The sequence below is a fragment of the Vigna umbellata genome, chromosome 9 (assembly GCF_029865625.1).
Source record: "Vigna umbellata cultivar VRB3 chromosome 9, Vumbellata_1.0, whole genome shotgun sequence".
NCBI lineage: Eukaryota > Viridiplantae > Streptophyta > Magnoliopsida > Fabales > Fabaceae > Vigna > Vigna umbellata.
In genome coordinates this window covers 52,049,208-52,072,019 of record NC_142173.1, presented here as the reverse complement: position 1 = coordinate 52,072,019, position 22,812 = coordinate 52,049,208, and the positions used below count along the sequence as shown (strand labels likewise).

Sequence of the window (22,812 nt, the reverse complement as noted above, 5' to 3'; positions counted from 1 at the left end):
GTGAGTGGGTTATAAATGAATGGTTATATAAGGGTTTTGCTATTAAATTTTCAAAATTTTAAAATCCACTATTGCTCACTCGGGGATGGCGACTTGAGTGCCAACATGCAAATAAAATGTAAAAAACAATAAAACAACAAAATAAAAACAAAGTAGTAAACAAAGTTGGATTGCCTCTTAGTATGGCTTTTTTAACATCATGGTAGAATCACCACCTTGATATTCCTTCAATTTTTCAATTGACCAACCATATCCTGAGTCTTTGGATCTTTAATTTGAACTACTCTATAAGGTTCGACACTTCTAACTATGAAAGGTCCAAACAATCTAGATTTCAATATTCCTCGAAACAATTTCAATCTGAAGTTGTACAAAAGGATAAGTTGATTGGACCTAAACTCTCTCTTCATAATTTTCTTATCATGATAGGCCTTAATTCTAGACTTGTAGATGTATATGGATTCATATGCTTGTGCTCTCAACTCTTCAAGCTCTTAGAATTGCAATTTTCTTTTCTCTCTAGTAGCACTACTATTAAAGTTAAGAGTTTTTAGTGCCCACCAAGATTTGTGTTCTAACTCTACAGACCAGTTGGAATGGTGTCAAGCCCATGGATGTTTTACATGCAGTTTTGTATGCCCAAAGAGTATCATCCAACTTAAATGCTCAATTTCTTCTAAAGATTGAGATAATCTTCTCTGGGATTCTCTTTAACTCCCTATTGGATACCTTAGCTTCGCCTTTAATTTGTGGATTCTAGGTTATGTCTACTTTATGTCTAGCATTTTAATGTTCTAGCATACATTTCAATTGTTTATTGCAGAAGTGACTGCCTCCGTCACTGATAAGCACTTGTGGTTGCCAAATCTTCTTTAGGAAGTCAATTACTATTCTTCAGTCAGCTTGTTCTAATGCAGCTGCTTCCACCCATTTAGACACACAATCCATAGTTACTAGAATGCATTCCTTCAAATTTGGCTTAGGCAAAGAGCCAATCAAGTCTATGCCCCAATAGTCAAATAGTTCCACTTTATTTATATTTTGAAGAGGCAACACATGCATCCTTGAGATGTTACCAGATCTTTGACAATTGTCACAATGTTTACAATGTTGAAAAACATCTTTATTAAATGAAAGCCAAAAGAAACTTGCTTAAAGGACCTTTGTAGTGGTTATTTCTCCACTGAAACGATCTCCATATGGTGAATTATGACAATGACTTATGATATCTCTTACTTCATCCCCAAATATGCATCTTCTTAGTAGTCCATCAACACAGATTTTAAATAAATAAGGGTCATCCCACACGAATTGTCTTGCATCTTTGATCAGAATTTTTCTTTGATGCCAATTAAACTCATGTGGTATAACTCCTACAGCCTTATAATTTTCTATGTCATCAAACCATGGTCTTTTTTTCACAACAGAAAGCTTTTCATTTGGAAATTCTTCTAGTATTTCAAGCTCTTTCTGAGTCACTTCATCATTATCCAATCTTGATAGATGATCAACCACATCATTTTCACTCCCTTTCTTAGGTACAACTTGAATTGGACGTAACCAAGGACTATCAGAAATTGAACAGATGATTCCTACTTCAAGCAATTTCATGACTTCTTTACTTACTACCTCCTTCATTACAAGGTTATGTTTCCTCTATGCTTGAGCCATAGGCTTGTATTCATCTTCCCTCAATATTGTGTGCATGTAGTATGAAGAACTAATACCTTTCAAATCTGTGTGGGTCCATCATATGGCTTATTTTTTGGCCATTAACACTTTCAACAACCTCTCCTCTTCAGATGTGAGGGAGTTGATCAAGATAATTGGTAAGCTACAATTGTTCTCCAAGAAAGCATACTTTAAATGAGAAGGTAGATATTTTAAATCTATCATATGTGGCTCAAGTATAGCTTGGCTGTAGAGCTTTATGGCTACAACGTTGCTTGAGTGTTGGCTACATCTTTTTGGTTTTCTTCTTGCAGCTTTTCTTTTCTATCAAGTTCCATAATATTTTGTTCCAATTCTTCATCTTCTTTAGGATCTCCTCCTGGTTCAATGTTCAACAATTTCTTTTGCAAAGGATCTGATGGAGAAAATGAGCTTCTCTAATCCATCACTAGTACAAAAATCGCGTATAGCATCACGCTTATAACGTCCCATAACAGAAAAGTCAACGTTAACAATGACCGGTGGCATTGTTGTAAATAAATTCAATCGCTCAACGTCGTTTTCAAATCCAACACACTGTCTAAAATTATTAACGTCAAGACCAGAACCAGCTCGACGTAAATTGAATCCCTTTTTTATTATATTTTTCTTTTTCCTTTTAAACCAACCATAAAACATTGAATTCTTTTGGGGTCTTCGACCTTTTATTTGCCAGCAATTATTCTTTTTATTTTTCCTTTTAAACCAACCAATAAAATGTCTAGTTACTAAGGATTCAACGTTTTATTATGCGCATGAAACTCCATAACACGTCGAATTCTTTGGGGCTTCGATGTTTTATTGACCAACCAGATGCCAAAGGGTCAATCCCATTTTTATTATATTTTTCCTTTTTCTTTTAAACCAACCATAAAACGTCGAAATCTTTAGGGGTTCAACGTTTTAATTGCCCAACAATTATTCTTTTAATTTTTTTCTTTTAAACCAATCCATAAAACGTCGAATTAATTAGGGGGTTCGACGTGATTGGCGCATTAATTCTGGCTCCCAGCAGTTATTCTTTTTTTTTTCTATAAATAAAATTTTCGAGCCTTGGATAACCTCTACACCTGCATTTATAAAATTTCCTGAAGAAAAACTTTAGATGATGTCCCAACAACAACAATAGTAGAAGGAAGTACCCATAGATGATCCTACCGCACCTCGTGTGAGCACCAAAGGCTCATGCTCTACTGCAGATCCTACTGATTACACTTGTCAGTATGAGTTTTTGGTTGATGAGGATTGTAGGAGGTCAGACCCTTCATGGTGCTCCTTTATTGCCCACTCACGCGCGGGTCACGATTGATGAAGTTAGAGACCCCTAGGCTCGAGTGCAAGTGCCTACATCTGAAATTCAATTCCTGGGGGAGGCCTTAGGCACATTTATAGCTTGGCCTAAGGCTATGATCATGCCATATTTTGGCCCACCAGTGGTATTATATTCTTATTTTTATTATTTTAAATCTTCAAGTTATAATTAAATGATTCCTAACTTTTGCAAATGTGACTTGCAGTTTTACTGTCCTGAGAAACAACAAATGGCTCAACCTGTGAATGAGGCTCATGAGGAAGCAGAAAACAATGATGATACTCTATCCATATTGTTGAAGAGATTACATAAGTTGAATAAAGGACCGATAGAGCTGGAGTAGGAGTTAAGAACATTTGATGTCCAGTGCCATATTCCATTGTATATTGCTTTCAATGATACAATGGAGATCGTTGTTGGAGAAAGAATGTTGAAGATTTCATACATACAACTATGGTGCATGTAAGTTTTTTAATTGTTATTTAACAATTTGTTTTTTAGTATTATTACTTTTTAATAAATATTCTTAACTTTATTGTTATAGGTACATGGACACCATCATAGTGGAACAATGTCGGGCAACAATGTATGGCTTTCTTGAACCTCAGACCATTCAACCATCTGGAAACACATTAGATTCCAGACAATCATATATGCAAACATGGATGATTGAGTCTAAAAGAGAGTTGTATATCGCGTCATACATTGATGCGCATGTGTTTCTCAATATTGTCAACTTTTATCAAAATTTAATCAATAAACTCACTAGTTGTTGGTACATGATAGGGGCCATTGGCAAATGATGGTGATCATTCCAAAAAAAACACAAATGGTTTTATTCTCTTCATAGGAAGATGAAATTGGAATTGAAGTCCGTGTTACAAACGTAAGTATTACATTCATTCATATCAATTCATTATGATATTAATATATTAACTTATGTTTCAAATGTTTCAAATTTGTTTAGAGTTGTGGCTAGGACCAGAGGACAACAAATTGAAATTATATATCCTAAGGTTGGAATTTGTTGATCTTTAACTATTAATTTTTGTAGTCAAATTTAAACCATTACATTTGACTAAGTTCTTTCACATGTTTAGTGTAACAAGCAGAATCATTCCTGGGCATGTGGCTACTACCTCATGTCATGGATGAAGACAATCATCCGAGCAAGAATCAGAGTAGAGTGGACTGAAGTAAAAATTTACATTTGAAAATCTTACAAATATCAATGAACTTTTCACATTAGAATAAATTTAATAGTAAAGTTTCCTGATTTTGCAACGGTTCAACACTACCTCTACATTGCCAGATGTCGTAATAGGGAAGATAAGAAAGGAATGGGCAGAATATTTGAACGTCACATTACGTCCAACCTCTTTCTATTGGACTTCAACTTTACATCAGTTCCCCTTACAGTGACGCCAAATCTTGCTTTAAATATAAATATTTATTCAAATATTAGACGTCGCTCTCTTTATTATTCGACGTGCCTATAAACAACAAGTAACGTCGATCCTCACAAATTGACGTCAACATTGCGTCCAACCTCTTTCTATTGGACGTCAATTTTACGTCTCGTCCCCTTACTATGACACCAAATCTTCCTTTAAATATAACTATTTATTCATATATTAGACATTTCTTTCTTTACTACTCGTCGTTTATATAAAAGAGTAACGTCGGCTTGTAATATACAACGTCAAATTTACGTCTCCCGATGACGTCGGTCTCAAATTTGTCGTTAAAAACCCAAAATATTCGACGTTGTATACGTTGTTTTTATACTACTGCATGCAAATCTTAACCACCACATAAATTCCAAAGCAATATTTACATTCAACTTGATATTTTAGATCTTCAAAAACACCAAATTTCATTTCATAACCTTGCACTTCGACCTTTAACTTGCCATTATCAACATCAATGATGACTTTGGAAATTTTCATGAATGTTCTACCAAGTATCAATGAAACTTTTGTGAATTATTCTATATCCATAATTACAAAATCTACAGGGATATAGAATTTATCTACCTTCACAATAATGTTTTCTACAACTACATATGGATGCTTGATCGATCTGTCAATTAGTGGCAACATCATACTTGTAGGTAGGATCTCCATATCACTAATCTTTTTTATCATGGACAATGGCATAAAATTGATGCTTGCTCCAAGGTCTAGTAAGGCTCGTCCAACCTTTAATTGTCCAATTGTAACAGGTAATGTGAAACTACCTGGATTAGTTGTTTTCTGTGGTAGAGGTTTTTGTATAATAGCACTACATCCAGCCTCTATCCCCATAGTCTCTTCTTATAAGATTCTTCTTTTCTTGGTCAGCAAATCCTTCATGAACTTTGCATAAGTAGGCATTTGTTCTATACTTTTCGTAAATGAAATGTTGATATGTATCTTCTTGATCATATCCAAGAACATCTTGAATTGTCTTTCTTTATCTTTCTTTGTTGGTCCATATGGATATAGTAAGTGAGTGACAGGAGTATTATCATTCATGTATGATTTCTTTTTGCTTAACTCTCCCCCTTTGTGTATTCTCTCATAATCTCTCTTTTTCTCTCTTTCTTTTTCACTTACTTTCTCTTCTCGCATTCTCTCTTTTTCTTTTTCTATTTCTACATAACATTTTTCATTCTCTTTCTCAGATTTTTGTTCACACTCTACCTCTGATGGATGAGTGCCCGAGAAGAGGTCGATTGAAGTTGCGCGAACACGAACCAGACCTCCTCGAAGCTCTCTCCGATGAGTAAAGACAGCGGAATTGATAGGACACTCTAGATCGAGAGAGAAATCGGAAGAGAACGGAGTAAATCTGAGAATGAACACGAAGAACCCTAATCTGAACCGAAAGAACCCTAGAAAGGTGAAGAACATCAAAATGAACCGATTAATCGGTTCAAAACAAAGATTGAATGGTGGATAATGAAGATCAAATCGATTAAAGGTGTTTAAACGGTAGAAGAATGGTTTTAATCGGCTAAATCTAAAGGAAAGGGGATAAGAAGGGTTTAGAGGTTTTGTGATGATGAACGCAACAAGGAGAATATGTAGATCTGTGAAGAAGATAACCTGATTTGGAGTGTGGAGACGCGAGAAACTTGGAATGGAGAGAAATGAGAATGAGGCTCTCTGATATGCGCGAGAGAGAATAATGATAAGTCAATGTGAATGTTGACGCGTGCGTAAGGATTTGTCAGCGAAGGAATGGCTGACGCGTATGGAAGCAACGTTGTGGAAATGAGAGAAATAAGGTGGAGCACGGTGGAATTCAAGGAAAATGAAAATGGAGGCAGTGTGCAAAGGAAGGTGGCTAGAGGGAGTCTTTGGACTCTCTAGCATATGACTTTCAAGAGAGAATTATTTCTGAATGTCAGAAAATCAAATTCTCATTAAGCTCAAAAGTGAATGATACAATGATGGAGACGGGTATTTATATTAACCCATGCTCCTTACAAGCTAACCTATAAAAGGTAAAAATACTAAACAAGGACTACGTCGGGCAGAATTACATCATACCCTCCCTCTTAAAAAAAAGATTTGTCCTCAAATTTGGCATCGCCTTATGAAGAAACTCCACGTAGTCTTGGGAGCAGAGCCATGAAGTGGCCTTATTACTTTAGATCTATTTTTCTTCCTCCTGGATCAAACACGAATCTGCAATACACATCAAATATATCTTCAGTTAATATCAATCCAAGAAAAAAATTTTCTTTAAAGACAAGAGAATAAAAACTTCTAATACTTTGATATGTAATCTTTGAAAATTTTAGAAGTCCAAATTCAATTTTGTCTTGAGTTAAGTGTTTTCTTAAAGATAAGAATAACTCAAGATTTGAATTGTCATATTTGGAAAATGTTTTTATAGAATATATAATGACAAATGTTTTGAAAGAGAAGTCAATATTTGAAGAATAAACCATGATTGGAAAAGAAGTAAAGATTTGGAAACCTTCCCTTTTAGGTTCCATAGTCTTGGAAAGAATAGAATTTGTCATCAGCAACAATTTCTCCTTCTCTTTCTTCTCTCTTTCTTGCCTTTCTCTTTTCTTCTTTTCTCTCTTTTTCTTTTCTTTCTTCTTCTTTTCTTAATTCCTCTCTTCTTCTCTCTTCTCTTTTCTCGTTTTCTTTTCTCTCTCTCTTCTCTTCTTCTTTCCTTTCTTCCTTTTCCTTTCTCTCAATCTCTCTTTCTCTTTTCTTATTCTTGAGCTCTTTAAGTCTTGCCCCAAATTCTAATTCTCTACGAAGAAACCCATGATCATTTAAACGCTCAAGAAATAATTTTCCATCATCAATGCAATCCCTAATTAGTTCTAGGTTTCTTTTAATGCTTGAAGGCACAAACTTTCTTCTCATGCAAGCTTTTAAATCATGCCAATTATGTATGGAGGACTTTCTACCTTTCCTAACATGATATTGTCTTTCATCCCACCACTCACTTGCATGCTCTTCTAACTTAGAGAGATATATGCTAAGGACATAATATTCACTCTCTTCATAAAACCAAGGATTTATTTTATCAATTTCTTTTTCCCAAGCTAGGTATGTTAATGCACCTATGTCTTTACCAAAGGATGGAAGATTCCTAGCTTGTTTAAACATTTTATCAACTCTATCTAACTTAGAAGACCTATATGAACTATAAGAAGACATCTTTGTTTTTAAAACTTTTCTTAATCTAAAGGGTTCAAAACTTTCACTTAGACAAGTCCCAGGTAAGAGAGGTGAGCTAAAGAGCTGCTTAAGTACCAAGTCTTGCCTTGCCAGAAATGTCTTAGGCTACTAACTAATTACCCCTTAAACTAAAATCACCTTTAGAAACAAAGTACACAACTCAAACAATCACAAACAATTACACACTAAAAGACTAGACTCTTCGGACTCTAGTGTGAAAAGGCTTAGAGTTTAATCCCTTTTAGCCTAATCACCCCTAAACGTGAACACAAAATCAAACAAACAAAACACTTAAGAAACCAGCGGACTCTAATGACCCCTACGAGATACACCAATCAAGTCAATATTAAAGTTTACTCCTATGGTGAAGCTTGTAGCTTTGGCTAACAAGACACATTCACCTGTCTAGCTATGCTAAAATTAAAACAAGTAAAGTTGCCAAGAGTTTGAAAGAGCACCAAGGACTCTTCCAAAGAACTTGGACTTTATAAAAGGCCCTTTTACAAAACAAAAGCTAAAGCTAACAGTAGGCTAACACAAGCCTATTACACATAAAAGAAATGAAGAAAACAATTACAAAAGATTCAAACAGCTGCCACGGTCTGTTCCTGGTTCAGCTAAGTCCACTTTTGATGCCAAATCCTTGTGCTAAAAACACGTACACTGATGTTGCTTCTTGACAGTTTCTGGAATCAATGCTTTTGAATCTCCTGGCCAGTATAATCCTACAATCACAAATCACAAAGCTGCTATGAGTATTCACTTGGTTAAAACAGATTGCAAAAGAGGATATAGGGTAGTAATAACTTCCCTTTCTCTTGGCTGCACAAGCCTTCCACTAAGATTCTACTACTGCTCAATTAATGGTCTCAACTTATACTGCACAAACAATTCCAATTAAATCAGCAGATTAAACAATTCTAATCCCAACGATTGCAGGCCATCCAAAACAATTTAAGGATATCAAAAGCAGTTTGAGATAAAAGAAACTCCCTTCAGTTCAGATGGCTGCTACTGGTTGCTCAAGCTATACTCATGCTCATTCTAAACTAATCTCAACTTCTATTGGACACCCTGCACTGGTTCATTTCTGCATACAAAATCAAACCCAAGTTCAGCAAATACAAATAGGAATGGACATTAACCAGATGCAATGGGTGTAATTCAAAGCTGAACTAAACTGATTTAAACAACCATTCAATTCTAATTTAAAATTTGATAAATCCAATGGGAAAAAAAGAATGATGTGCTTAATTCAACCACAACGTCAGAATTGGAAATTAAGTGCTTTAGTCACTTCTTAAAATTGAATGATGCTTTGGCATTTAAAACAAGTTCATGCACAAGCCTAATTACTCCAAGCAAATCAATTCATGCATAAATCTGTCCATGAAATCCTAAATAGGTGGCATGCAAGGGTATGCAATCAATCAATCTGACAAAAACTGAAAGTTGCATGTGATTAATACCAGGAAACTATTTTCCATATGCATTTGGAAAAATGATCTCAACAAAGAAAGAGTGATGGTGCTAATAATTACTCAACAGATTTCAACAATTGTAAGCAAACCATGAAATCAGTAATCACATTCAAACATATAATATCTCAATGATTTCAGCAAACAGTTTATAAGCCAAAATGAATGCAATGTCAGTTTAAGCAAATCACAACTGCTCCAATCTTATTGATCCAATTTCTTTTCCTGCACAATGAACAATCACAAAAATAGTTAGATTAACAATGAATTCTCTATTTCAAAGTGCCAAGGAATTAGGCCAAGTTAGCCACACTAAACTCACTACACTCAGGCTTCTCTTTGAAAGCTTAAACACTCAAAATGGAAAGGTTTGGAAGGGAGATTCTCCCTTGGCAGTACAAAGCTGGAAAGTCTTTCAGACCACCACCACCTAAGATGCTACCAAGCACACAAACCTTCTTTCAATTTCCAGAAATCCAGAGTGAAAAAGCTTCTCAAGTAATAAAAAAATGGCTAGGCAAAGATCAAAGTAATGGACAGACAGGTAGAACAGAACAGGACAGCCACTAAAGCAAAGGAATTTACAGCACAATACAATAACCACTGTAGACAGACTCTAGATTAGATGAAAAAAACAATTAAAGCTCAAATTAAGAACAGCAGAATAGAACTCACATGCATTGAGACAAAACTAGAACATTCAACAATGACAAGCAAGAAGCAAAGCTTTTGATCACAGTAAGCACTCAAACAGGATCCTAAGATCAGTTCTAGAGTAGATTTCAAAAGCAATAAAAAGATCAAGAACAAATTGCAGAATTTTTGTAAACAAATGTTCAAACTGATTCACTTTATTTCAGAATTGTAGTGCAACATCTAACATTGTTAATTTCAGCCTTATGCACTGTTTTACAATGAAATCAGTAGAATCAACTCCAATTACAAGTGTTACTGCTATGTTCAAATTCAAATCTCAGATTTAGTGGTTGTTTTGTACAAGATTACAAGTACTGGTGATGTGATGCAGATTTTTGTGGACTTAATCATCAACCACTTACAAATTTTAAGCCAGAACAACTTTGACACAAAGGTGCAGTAACACAAGTCAAATCAAATTTAATTCTGCAGAAAAGAAATTAAAGCACTCAGACACAATGACTCTAGGATGTACTGATGTTAGAACTTAGTAATGATCTAATACTAAGTATAGAATACAACCACACACACAATACACTAAGACAGATTCAATCTCGGTGTAATTGAAACAAGAGAATGTTGTGTTTTCACAAAGTACCACCAAGCTATGCCATGTATTTCATTGCTTATGAGATGTGTACTTGTTACTGGCTAGCAGTTCAACTTATAGAACCAAACTTAGTTCACAGATAACAATGAATTCAAAGGAAACTTGCAAATCAAAAGTCAATTCTAACTATTGCCAAGTACAAACACCCGAGCTCTTAGTTAAACTTTTCATAGCTCATATGGTGTGCATTTGTGAGTAACAGCCAAACTCAAATCAGATATGACAATGCAATCATTCAAAATTGTCAATGGAAATCTGTCAGCCAGCTTATTCATTTGAATGAGTCATAGCTTTTGAGGCTTGACAGAAATTACACCAAGGTTAACTTCAAGTACTCACGAAATTGAATACTAAACCAATTAAACACAGATTTAAAATGACAAAATAAGTAAAGCAACATGACATAGACAAAACAGAAGTAGATTTTAAAACTTAAAAGACTCAAATAAGAAGATTCACCGAATAAAAATGAAATAAGACTCAAGGCACAGGAAACGCAACTTGGAGACGGAAACAAGATTTGCAACAATTCAAATCAGAAAATCAAGACATTAAAGGAAAATGATGAACAACTCAGAAATTAACGAAACACAACAGAGAGGCAAAACAGAAACGTAAAACAGAAACTCAGAATCAAGACAAAGCGAAAAGACACAAGGAAAGCGATACTTATCTTCGAAGCGTGTTCGACCTTGCTCTGGATACCACTTGATGGACGAGCGCCCGAGAAGAGGTCGATTGAAGTTGCGCTAACACGAACCGGACCTCCTCAAAGCTCTCTCCGACGAGTAAAGACGCAGCGGAATTGATAGGACACTCTAGATCGAGAGAGAAATCGGAAGAGAACGGAGTAAATCTGAGAATGAACACGAAGAACCCTAATCTGAACCGAAGGAACCCTAGAAAGGTGAATAACATCAAAATGAACCGATTAATCGGTTCAAAACGAAGATTGAATGGTGGATAATGAAGATCAAATCGATTAAAGGTGTTTAAACGGTAGAAGAATGGTTTTAATCGGCTAAATCTAAAGGAAAGGGGAAAAGAAGGGTTTAGAGGTTTTGTGATGATGAACGCAGCAAGGAGAATATGTAGATCTGTGAAGAAGATAATCTGATTTGGAGTGTGGAGACGCGAGAAACTTGGAATGGAGAGAAATGAGAATGAGGCTCTCTGATATGCGTCAGAGAGAATAATGATAAGTCAATGTGAATGTTGACGCGTGCGTAAGGATTTGTCATCGAAGGAATGGCTGACGCGTATGGAAGCAACGTTGTGGAAATGAGAGAAATAAGGTGGAGCACGGTGGAATTCAAGGAAAATGAAAATGGAGGCAGTGTGCAAGGAAGGTGGCTAGAGGGAGTCTTTGGACTCTCTAGCATATGACTTTCAAGAGAGAATTATTTCTGAATGTCAGAAAATCAAATTCTCATTAAGCTCAAAAGTGAATGATACAATGATGGAGACGGGTATTTATATTAACTCATACTCCTTACAAGCTAACCTATAAAAGGTAAAAATACTAAACAAGGACTACGTCGGGCAGGATTACATCAACCTCTTTTTCTTTCCTCAATTTTCATGCTCGAGGTCATTCTCTTTCTCTTTCCTCTCTTCTTTTTCGTTCTTTTTCTCTTTCAACTCTTCTTTTCATGTCCGTCCGTACTTTCATGTTCGTCCTTACTTTCTCTCGTATTTTCTTCAGTTTTTCTCACCTTTCTCTTCATTTGTCAAGTCATCACCAATTTTCTTACCTATGACAGTTTCTTGCCTCATAATGATGGCTTTGCATTTCTCCTTTGTATTGATCTTGGTGTTGACAGTAAACTTAGCTTTTTGTTGCTTTGCTAGCTATTGTACTAGATTTTCGATATGCACCTCAAGCTCCTAAAGTTGTTTATATCATTTAATATATTTCTGTTATGGTGATGACAAAAATATACAAATATACTATTATAATATTTTTAAGGAAAACTTACTTTACACACCTTTTAATAACATACTAATATATATTATTATTTTAGGTTAAAAACATGGAGAAAATATAATCAAAATATTAATATATTACTTTTCAAGTGATTATTCTTTTGGTAGATATTAAAATATCACCACCCACGACATTTTTATATAAATAAAAGAAATATAGTTTGACAACTTCTTCACATATAAATAAGTTACAACCATTTTATATTAACATAATAATATTAACATTTAAATTAACTGTGTATATTTAAAAAAGTGATTTTCAAATAATTTAATATAATTAAAAAAAATCATAGTTAGGTTTTAGAATTTAGCATGCAGCACAAACTCATCTACAAATCGTTACCAAGTTTATTGCATTGTTAAGTGGAAGAACAGAATGTTGTAACCACAAAAAATAGTTAAAGAACTATAGGCTGAGAGTGAAGTTACTTGTAGTACTTGTTCACAATTGCATCATATGCCGAGACTTTGTGTTTTAGTGGAAGAAATACAGACTGACCATTTATTTTGGTAGCAGACATATCAGCTAGATGTGTTTTGCTTTTAAATAGAGCACATGCTTATTCTCTTCAATAAGAAAATTCAAGTCAAATCAACAAACTATTGGATAACAAATATCTTCAAATGAGTTATTCTGTCCTCGTCACTAAGTGCATCTTTGGATAACCAAGGCTGCGATATGTATATATATAATTTGATGGCTCTTCACTTCACAATCCAACTAGTCTCTATGGCCAACAAATGTGCAAAAGCATGTCCCCAAGATCAGAACTGATACCTAAAAGTATTTTTGTCCATTTGTGCCCTTAAAATTTTTGTTTTACTTACTTTTCTGGCAACTAAGAACTTTGTGTATTGTGTTTTCGTTTTTCTTAAACAAAATGTGTTCAATGGTTTTTTTTTTATTGTAATATTTTTTTAGGTTTTTTTATTATTATAATGGATTTTTTAATTTAATTTTTTTTATTGAGTCATTATTATTTAATTTATATAAATATAAATTAATTTTTTATATTTTTTTAGGTTTCTTAAACAATTAATTTTTTAATTGTGTTGAGGATATATAAATATAAATAAATAAATGTATATATATATATATATATATATATTCTTATGTCCATTGTTATTAAAGTTTATTTAATTTATTATTAATCTAAAAGCTTATATAATCTTTTATTTAGTCGTGAGTTTCATATATTTTTGTTATCTTCTATAATTATTTGACATTTATCTAATTACTATTTGGTATTTATATAATTATAATTTATTTTTTGAATATGATTGTTTTTGTACAATGACTTTCATTTTTTTAAGAACTTATTTAATTAATATTTTTATTACTGTAGATATGGACATAATAATCGGTACAAGATTTCTAATAATGAAAAATATACATAAGAAAAAATTAAATATTTATTAAGTATGAAGATGAAGATGTAAATTAATATTTACTTTTAAGAAGGAGATAGATAAAACTCACACTCCTCTCACCATATTGTCATCCGTAGACATTATTGTAATATTATTACCATCAACTTGATCTAATTACTTCTTAAAAAATAGTATTAAATTGAAACAAAAAAAAAATATTTCATAATAGCATAATCAAAAGAGATTTTAAATCAATCAGATCTTTATATTTCAATATCGTTAAAACAGGTTAATCAAATTCGTAAAGAAAATTATTATCAATAGTTAATATGTCACATTAATAAAATAATTACTTAATTAAAAAATTGGTTGGTTACAATTTATGCTAACATATGTCAATAAGCTCTTAAATTACTTGATTTAACACATACAAGATGTTGTTTTTGTATTGTTGAAATACATTATTGGTCTCAATAAGAAACACTCTTTGATCTTTTTCTTCTCTGTATGTATTTATCTATCTAGTTATCAAGATTATAATGTTATTCGTATGAGTTCTCTAATGTTTGAATGGTTGGAATGCATGTAATAACACAGTAACACTTACACCGTAACACTTAAAGTTAAAGTTTGTATATATGATAGTAATAAATATTATAAAGAATACGTAAAAATTGTCTTGTGAATTCTATAGATAAAAAAACTCATGAATATACCATAAATAGCATTGTTCACAAGATAACTCTTATGTATTTATTTTAGTATTTATTATCGTCGTAGACACATATCTAATTGGAGCTTTGGATGCTTCCAACCATTCGAAGGTTAGAGAGCTCATAGTTGTAAGAATTGGTATCGTGTAGCGGAATGTTTATGAGCGTGTAAACGGACACAAAAACCAAGAGGAAAGGGGTGAATTTACTCTATTAAAAACTTCATTTTCTCTTTAAAAATTTTCTTTGAACAAATTAAAGTAAAGAGATGAAGGGATAGAAGATTCACACAAACAATTTTTATATTGTTTCGAATCAAAAGATTTCACGTCTAGTTGTTAATCTCTCCAAAAAAGGGATTAACCTTTCCACTAAAATAAGTAATAATTTGTAATAGACAAATAAAGATTGAGATTAGAAACCCCCTCTCTTAACAGATAAGAGATGAAAGACACCTCCTTTTGACACATAAAAAGATGAACAACTTGACTCTACTTTGTAGGTATACTCCACCACTTAGCACCAAGAAAGAGCACTTCCTCCAACAAGCACCAAGTTGACAAGCACCCTTTTAACAAACACAAAGAGTTTCCATTAGCCATACAAGTCTAATACTCCTAAGTGAAAAGTTACTCTAAGAATTGTGGAAAACACTATTTATAGCCCAGGGTTCGAGCTGGGTTAGAAACTGAAAAGACATCTCCCAACTGTCAATGATAATCGATTATAAAAAGTGATAATCGATTATCATTAGTGATAATCGATTATTGTCGAACCTTGGGCAATCATAACTTTCAATGATAATTGAATATCCTAAGAGATAATCGATTATTGCCAATTTGAAGTGTTTTCTCATTTTACACCTGATAATCGATTATCCTTCATGGTAATCAATGATTGTCGTAACATAGCTATACTAAAAAGCAATTTACAAGTCTTCTTATGATGTACAAGTGAAAGAAAATGCCTAATACAAGGTTTTCAATAAAAATGCTTCAACAATGTATATAAATAATTCTTCAAGGCTTCAAGTGCATCATCATCAAAATTTCTTCACACCATCAATGTTTCCCATTAGTAACAATAATAAGGACATCTTGACCTTAACAAGTGGATAGGAGGATATATCTTCAATGTACAATAGAGAAGAGGAAGATCTAGGAATGTTTCTTGTGGTGACCAATTGCAAGTGTATTTTGGTCCTAAGAGTACATTTGGCGCCCACCGTGGCACTAAGGTATATTTTAGAGAAACGAATGGTGTCCACTAGAAACAAGTTGAATAATGACAAGCAACTAGAGACTAACGTGCTAGTTAACAACTCGAACAAGATGGCTTTGTTGTTAGAGTTGCAAAAAGAGATGATTGAATTGAAGAAACATAATGTGGAGGAAATATATGTTTTACAAGAGGAAAATGTGAGGATTCAAAGAAAATAGAAAGAGGTTAAACCGGAGAAAGTTTAGCATGAGCCAACTAACACAACCATATCGTGTTCTCAAGTCATTACCGAGATTGTGGATGAAAGCACCCACAACACAAACCAGCAAACAAGTGGTACCATAAGAATACATTAAAGGATGGGACCCAACAACCAAAAGTCTTTAACAATAAACAAGTACGATACAACATCAACCTGGAAAAGCACAATGATGTCTATGTCACTTTGGTCAGTCTGTACACCACCGACAATAGATAGATTAAGGGCACAACTTTAAGATGGTTTACCAGACTCCTTCTTCCTCTAAGACTGATTTAACACATTGGTGGCACTATTCGACCCACATCTTATGATAAGCTGACCTTAGTACCTCACATCCATAGCACTTGTCAACATATGGTAGGAGAAGAGAGAGTCATTACATTTGTGGAACGATTCAACAAAAATAGGAATTAACACTTGTAATCTGAATCCAAAAGTGGCATTGCATCATAGGTGAGAACCTTACAACAGGTCATTCAATGATAGCCTATGCAAGAAATTAGCCATGAATAAGAAAGTCGTAAACACCATGATTGAGTTGATCCTGTAAGGAAAACATGAGAAGGCCAGGAAGAGAGGTGAATAGTTCAAAGAAGTGATGAATAACATATCAAAGGTTTTGTAGGAGGCAAGTCCTTAGTGCCAACATAAAAAAGACATTTTCATGTAGGGCAAATGGTAAACGCTATGACAATATCGTTGATAACGTTATTGTTGACGTGATCAAATTAATACTATTAAACTGTAACAATTTCAATATTTCTAAGATAGTAGCCAACAAAATAGAAAGGTTAAATTCAACCCTAAATCGTCTCCCAACGAACACAGAGTTGATTCTTAACAAATTAGTTCTTATAAAAAGTATACAAAAGGTTTAGTAAAATAAAAATAATAAAGAAGATAAAGATAAATAAAAGATTAAAGAAAAAAATAACAAAAGATAGAAATAAATATATTAACAAAAAGATTTAAAAAGAAAAAAATATGATAAAGAAAATAGATTGGTTCATTGCTTTTTCAAAATAGGATTCATTATTGGTTATATTGTTTAATTATTGTTTTACATTTTCAAATTAATCAATGTAAATTCTTAATTAATTTGTTGGTGCTCTCACTATTAACCAAAGTACATTCTCAATTAAAAGCAAGAACTTTGTAGATTAATCATAGTTAATTTAACCAAAGTACATTCTCAATTAAATATTATAATGCCTAATCATGTCTATTCTTTTACCTCTTATATCAAGTAAAAAACTAACCAAAGTATATTCTTGATTAATTCTTGTTAAAGTTTTTACCTATAATCAGAGTACATTCTCAATTATTAATAAAAACTCATTCAATCATATGAAAGCTTTTAACTTTAATCAAAGTAAATTCTCAATTAAAATTAAAAACCCTTAGACTCATATGATTGATATGTTATGTAGATTTAACCATGCTAACTTCTTATAATATAAAACTCCTTAGTTTGACTTGATTAAGAAGCAAAAGACATAGATAAAAATAAATCATAATAAGAATCAAAAGAACAAACAAATTTATTCTTCTAACCTCATAATTCAATTAAGAAATTACAACAAAATCAACCCAGAGGCTTAGCATTCCATGAAATGTGGAAATACAATAAAAATGAAAGAAGGGTGGAAAACATGAGAGAAAAGAGAGAGGACAAAATTAGAGCCCCCCTCCCCAAAGGGTTGCTAGGCTCACATAATGTGTTTCCCTAAGTTTTTTTATATAGAAATTGGATTGGACTATGTTTAAGCCTTTTCTATTGTCGTAATCTTCTTTATAATAATGTTGAAAATGTATGATAAGAAGGAAGTCAAAACCCTTATAGCAATAAGGAACAGACACACAAAAAGAAGAAAGATAAGGATCCTTAGAAGCTAAAAAGTTCTTTGACTTTGATCGAGCATCTGGATCTCTTAATCCAAGAGAACAATGAAGAGGACCACCTTCATAAAAAAATGTATTTGCTTTTAAATTTTTTGCACTTTCAATTTTGGATTTTAAATTCAACTTTTAAAGTGTCGCTTTAGTTAGTTTGTTTGATAGATAGTGTGCATACTCATAGGGTTTTGTATTTTATGTGATTATGAATACTTTTTAAACCTGGTTGGACTAGGAACCAACAAAAATATAATTGAGGACTCTCAATTTTGTTTTAATTTTAAGGAGTGCAAGGAAGGAAAGATTAAAAAACCTTAGTGCTTAACAAGAATCTTGCACAATCCAAGACAGTTCATAGTAAGGAATCAACATGGAGGAGTGAATATACCCTTGTGAGATAAGTGAGTCAAACACATAATGGAAGAGATGAGAGAAGCACCTAAGTGAATGAGTCATTGGTTGTGTTAATTTTTTTATGTTTAATAAGCATGATTGGCATTGAAATGATCAAGGTAATTTTTGTAGAAAAATATTGAAAAAACTAGAGCCAAACAACCACCCTACGGAACTTTTAATGAATATGCCTTATTGTACCTTGGCCTAAATCACACTTCTAATCCTTATAGTGTATGTAACCCAACTTTCTCGCTATTAAGAAAGATGAAACAATAAAAAGAAGAAAATGCAGCCAAAGAACTAAGTTGAGACACTTGAATAAAGAAAAATAATGCATTGAAATAAGTTAAGGAAATGTGTACTCAAAAGGAAATGTAAATGAAAAAGAAAATGGGTTGCAAAGAAAAGAGAAACAGGGTTGAAACAAACATAAACTCATGGCATGTGCATGATTGTTGTTTTCCTTTTTAGTAGTGAATCTTTGTCATCATGTAAAACAAAGTCCTTTGATAGTCCAGCCACAGTACAAGCCCCAAAAGACCTTAGTGTTCTTTGCTACTTATGTGTACATGGTAGTTGAAACTAATATATAAAACTAAATAGACATTTGCAAAGGTGCTGAGAAAGCAAACAATAAAACACTTAGGAGGACAAATTCTTTCATACTAAATAGAAATTCATCGAGAGACTTGTTGATTTTGGGTAATGAATATGAACTACATATTTGTCTTCATTGGCTATCCTTGGTTTTCAGTTTAGTATTGAGATTGCATTCTCTTAGTTTTGAATCAAAGAGTTGTGAATATGAGTTCTTAAACCAATCATGGTGAGATTTTTGGAAACCATTTTGTAGAAATAATTAGGCTTTGCTTGTGGACAAACAAAGAGTTAAAGTTGGGTATGTTGATAAGTGCCTAGTTTACTAAATATTGCATATCATTTTGACACTTACATTGCATGAAATTGACATAATTCTTGGTAAAACAAACCCTTTTACTTTAGATTATAGAATGAGGAGTAGAGAAGTAAGAAAATATGGAATTTGATGTGTTTATGATGATTTTATAGATAAATTCAAAGAACTTAGGAGTTTGGCACTAAGCCCAAAGCTGGTGTTGAGTTGTAAGGTGTTTACTTAATATTTAAATATGAGCCCTATAGGTAATCAATGATATTGGCATTAAGCCTCAAAGAAGAAACCTTTCAGAAACCTCAAATACTGAAATTAACGATTAAGCTTCGGAGACAGAATTGACGACTAAGCTTCAAAGATAACCCTCATAAAAAGAAAATCTCAAGTAGTGACTAGTAGACCAAAAGCACAGGCTAAGAGAAAACCTTCCTTTATTATGTTTTCCCTATTTTTCACATATTCATTTATTTATACATATTTATGATTTAGATTTACCCCTACAATGTTTCATACAATTTTTTTGATAAATCTTTCATACGTGAGTTATATATGATGTCGAAAAAAAATTAAGAGATTATTAGTGAACTTTTTCATATTCTTCGAATATTTTTTAGTATAATTGATTAAAAAATATTAAAATTTTCAAATTCAGTCTAGAAAAATTGTAGTTTTCAATAAATCGTGCTTGAAGAAAGGTCGCCTAAATCAAGAAATTATTGCGGGAAGGAAGGAATCAATTTTATCCCTTAAATAAAATAATAGTTATAAAATTAAAGTGACATAGTGTGAGGATAAATTGGTGTTCTGTACAAGGGTCCATAACTTATTGGGCTTTAAACTTAAAAACAAGCTGCTGTTCTTTTATAACAATAGATTCACAGTAAGATGGTGAGAGAATATCTCAAATTCAAATTTTGTACAGGAAGGGTGAGTTGTTTTTCTATAAAGGTAAAAGACTTTTCAGGTCAAATCATGATTTATAAACATTAATATTAGGAAGATACTCTAATCCATACACAATAATTTATAGGAGTAAATCAGAAAATTAAATAAAGACACAATCATTGAATTAACATACCAACTAGGAACAATAATTATTATGCACTATTAATCTCACTAGCGTAATTTAGTTAGCGGAGTGGACGTTATTCTTAAGGCATAAAGAGTTTATTAATTTTGTCAACTGAAAATATGCCAATAAAAAGATTCGATAATAAAAGAATAGGTTAATCACATAAGGAATAAATACTACGTGAATGAGAATTGCTTTTATTATACTAAAAGCTATACGTGAGGTCACGTAACAGGGCAAGAGAAGAAGTTATTCTATGACATGTGATGTATATAAATGACAAATATGAGTCTTTATAGTAGGATGGCACACCCACCACCCATGTATAATAACCTAATTGATACAAAAGATTATTGTTATCACAACATATTAGAATATGTGAATCAATCCGATTTACTGTGAGTTCAAATTGGGTTAGGTTGAAGAAAAATTGAAATTTCAATATGGATTAATTTTAAATCTGATCTATTAAGAACCTGATTCACCTAGGTTGAATCTATGGTGAGCTGGATTGGCTTACACTAGTGCAAAATAGACCTATTAAGTCTGTGAATTTAAGTCTGTTTAGAAGAAAATGGATTTAAAAGATGTGTAGTGACAGTTTGGTAAATAAAAGTTAGTTATTGACGATTGTTTTTGACTAACATATTTAAATAAATATAGTTTTACATCTGTTAATTTTCTAACATACTTAAATTAGTATTTTTACATCTGTTATTTTTCTAACAGACTTAAAAAAGTGTCTCTTCCTTTTCTAAGAGACATAAATGAATATTTTTACACCTGTAACTTTTTTAAGAGACTTAAAAAAGACTTTTTTAAGAGACTTAAAAAAGTGTTTTAACCTAGACGTACATTCACGTTTTCACTTTTAACTCTTCAAACAATTTTTCACTTTTTAACCTTTTCATTCCTGCTCACTACGTTGTTGCTGCTGCAACAACGTTTCTTCAACAATAACAACATTATTCCAGTGACATACAGGTACGATGAACTAATTTTTTTTATGCATGGAGGATGTGTGTACTTTGTTTTAAATAATGAATCTTCTTATGAAAGTGAAAGGTGGGTAGTTGGGGTGGACATGTAGAGGTTGGAATGATAAGAAGAAAGGACAAACTATTTAGATTATTTGGTGATAAAACAAAAGGTATTTTGAACTAGAGTTAAATTCATGAGAAACAGAATGCAATAAGCGATTAGGGTTTGGTATAGGAAATGAAAAATAACCCTGTGAGATGTGAATAGTAGCATTGCTAGTGAAGAAAAACGAAAATGAGATCTCGATAAAGGGTGGAAATGGCTACTTGACGGTGATGATGTTATGAACAGTGAAGATATTGGTATGAACTAAATTTTTTATTCTTTAATAATTTTTTTTGTAATTTATAAATTAATGATCTAAATTATTTCATATATTTATTTCAGTTATCCCGGCATCAGAAGTAGGTGCGAGATCCTGCTGTTCACGAATATGATGATGACATGGAAGAAATGGAAGATGATCCTATGTTAAAGCTTATTGTCATGTTGCCTAGGTTGAAGAGAAAACCAAAAGTAGTACAACCAGACTTCAGAGTATTTGGATTTGAAAATATGATACCGATTTACATTAACTTCAATGATGTATATGAGTTAATTGGTGGAGAACGGATGTTAAACATTTCTACCATCGAACTATGGTGCATGTAAGTAGTAATGCCTCTTATACATTTACTATATAAAAATCTACAACATTTAACTTATAATTCTTTTTACTAGGTATATGGATACAATGAGTGTGGAGCAAAGTTGATCACATGTATATGGATTTCTTGTGCCCCAAGACATTCAAAAATTTGGGAACAAAGGTTAACATACAATATTACATGCAAACTTAGATGCCTACCTCCCAAAGATGTGTTTACTTGGCTCCATACATTGAAGGATTAGTGTTACCAAACATAGCTTCTTCTTTTTCAAAGTTATAGTAATTATTGTAATAATCATTTGACCTTCATTGTAGGTCTCATTGGCAGCTAATAGTGATCATTCCTAAAGATTACGTAGTTGTCTGGTTTTGTTCTCTTCATAAGAAACCCTAAAACGAACTGAAGAACTTACTACAAGGGTAATGATACAACTGTCATTTCATCTAATAAGTACATAACAATTATGATTTATGTGTCATCAATTTAACCAAAGTTGTGGGTGGCACAAACATTTTATGTCAAAGGAACAGACAAAAGCAAGTTCAAATTATATATTCTAAGGTGAGATATCATTGAATTCTTAAATTAATTATTTTGTCTACAAGTTATATGATATAAATTTTCCTTTATTTTATTACAGTGCAATAAGCATATTAGCTCATGGGAATGTGGATACTACGTGATGTATTGGATCAAAGCTATCATTTAGGCAGAAATTTATGATAACTGGACAACGGTAACCACTTATAACTAATGCATGAATTCTACAGTTTTAGATACTACACTACATAATA

General features: G+C 32.6%; 1 pseudogene; it reads left to right on the top strand.

Moving 5' to 3' along the window:
- The first annotated feature begins 1,753 nt into the window (after window positions 1-1,753).
- LOC148193850 (uncharacterized) lies at window positions 1,754-22,441 on the top strand (annotated as a pseudogene).
- The last annotated feature ends 371 nt before the right edge of the window (window positions 22,442-22,812 follow it).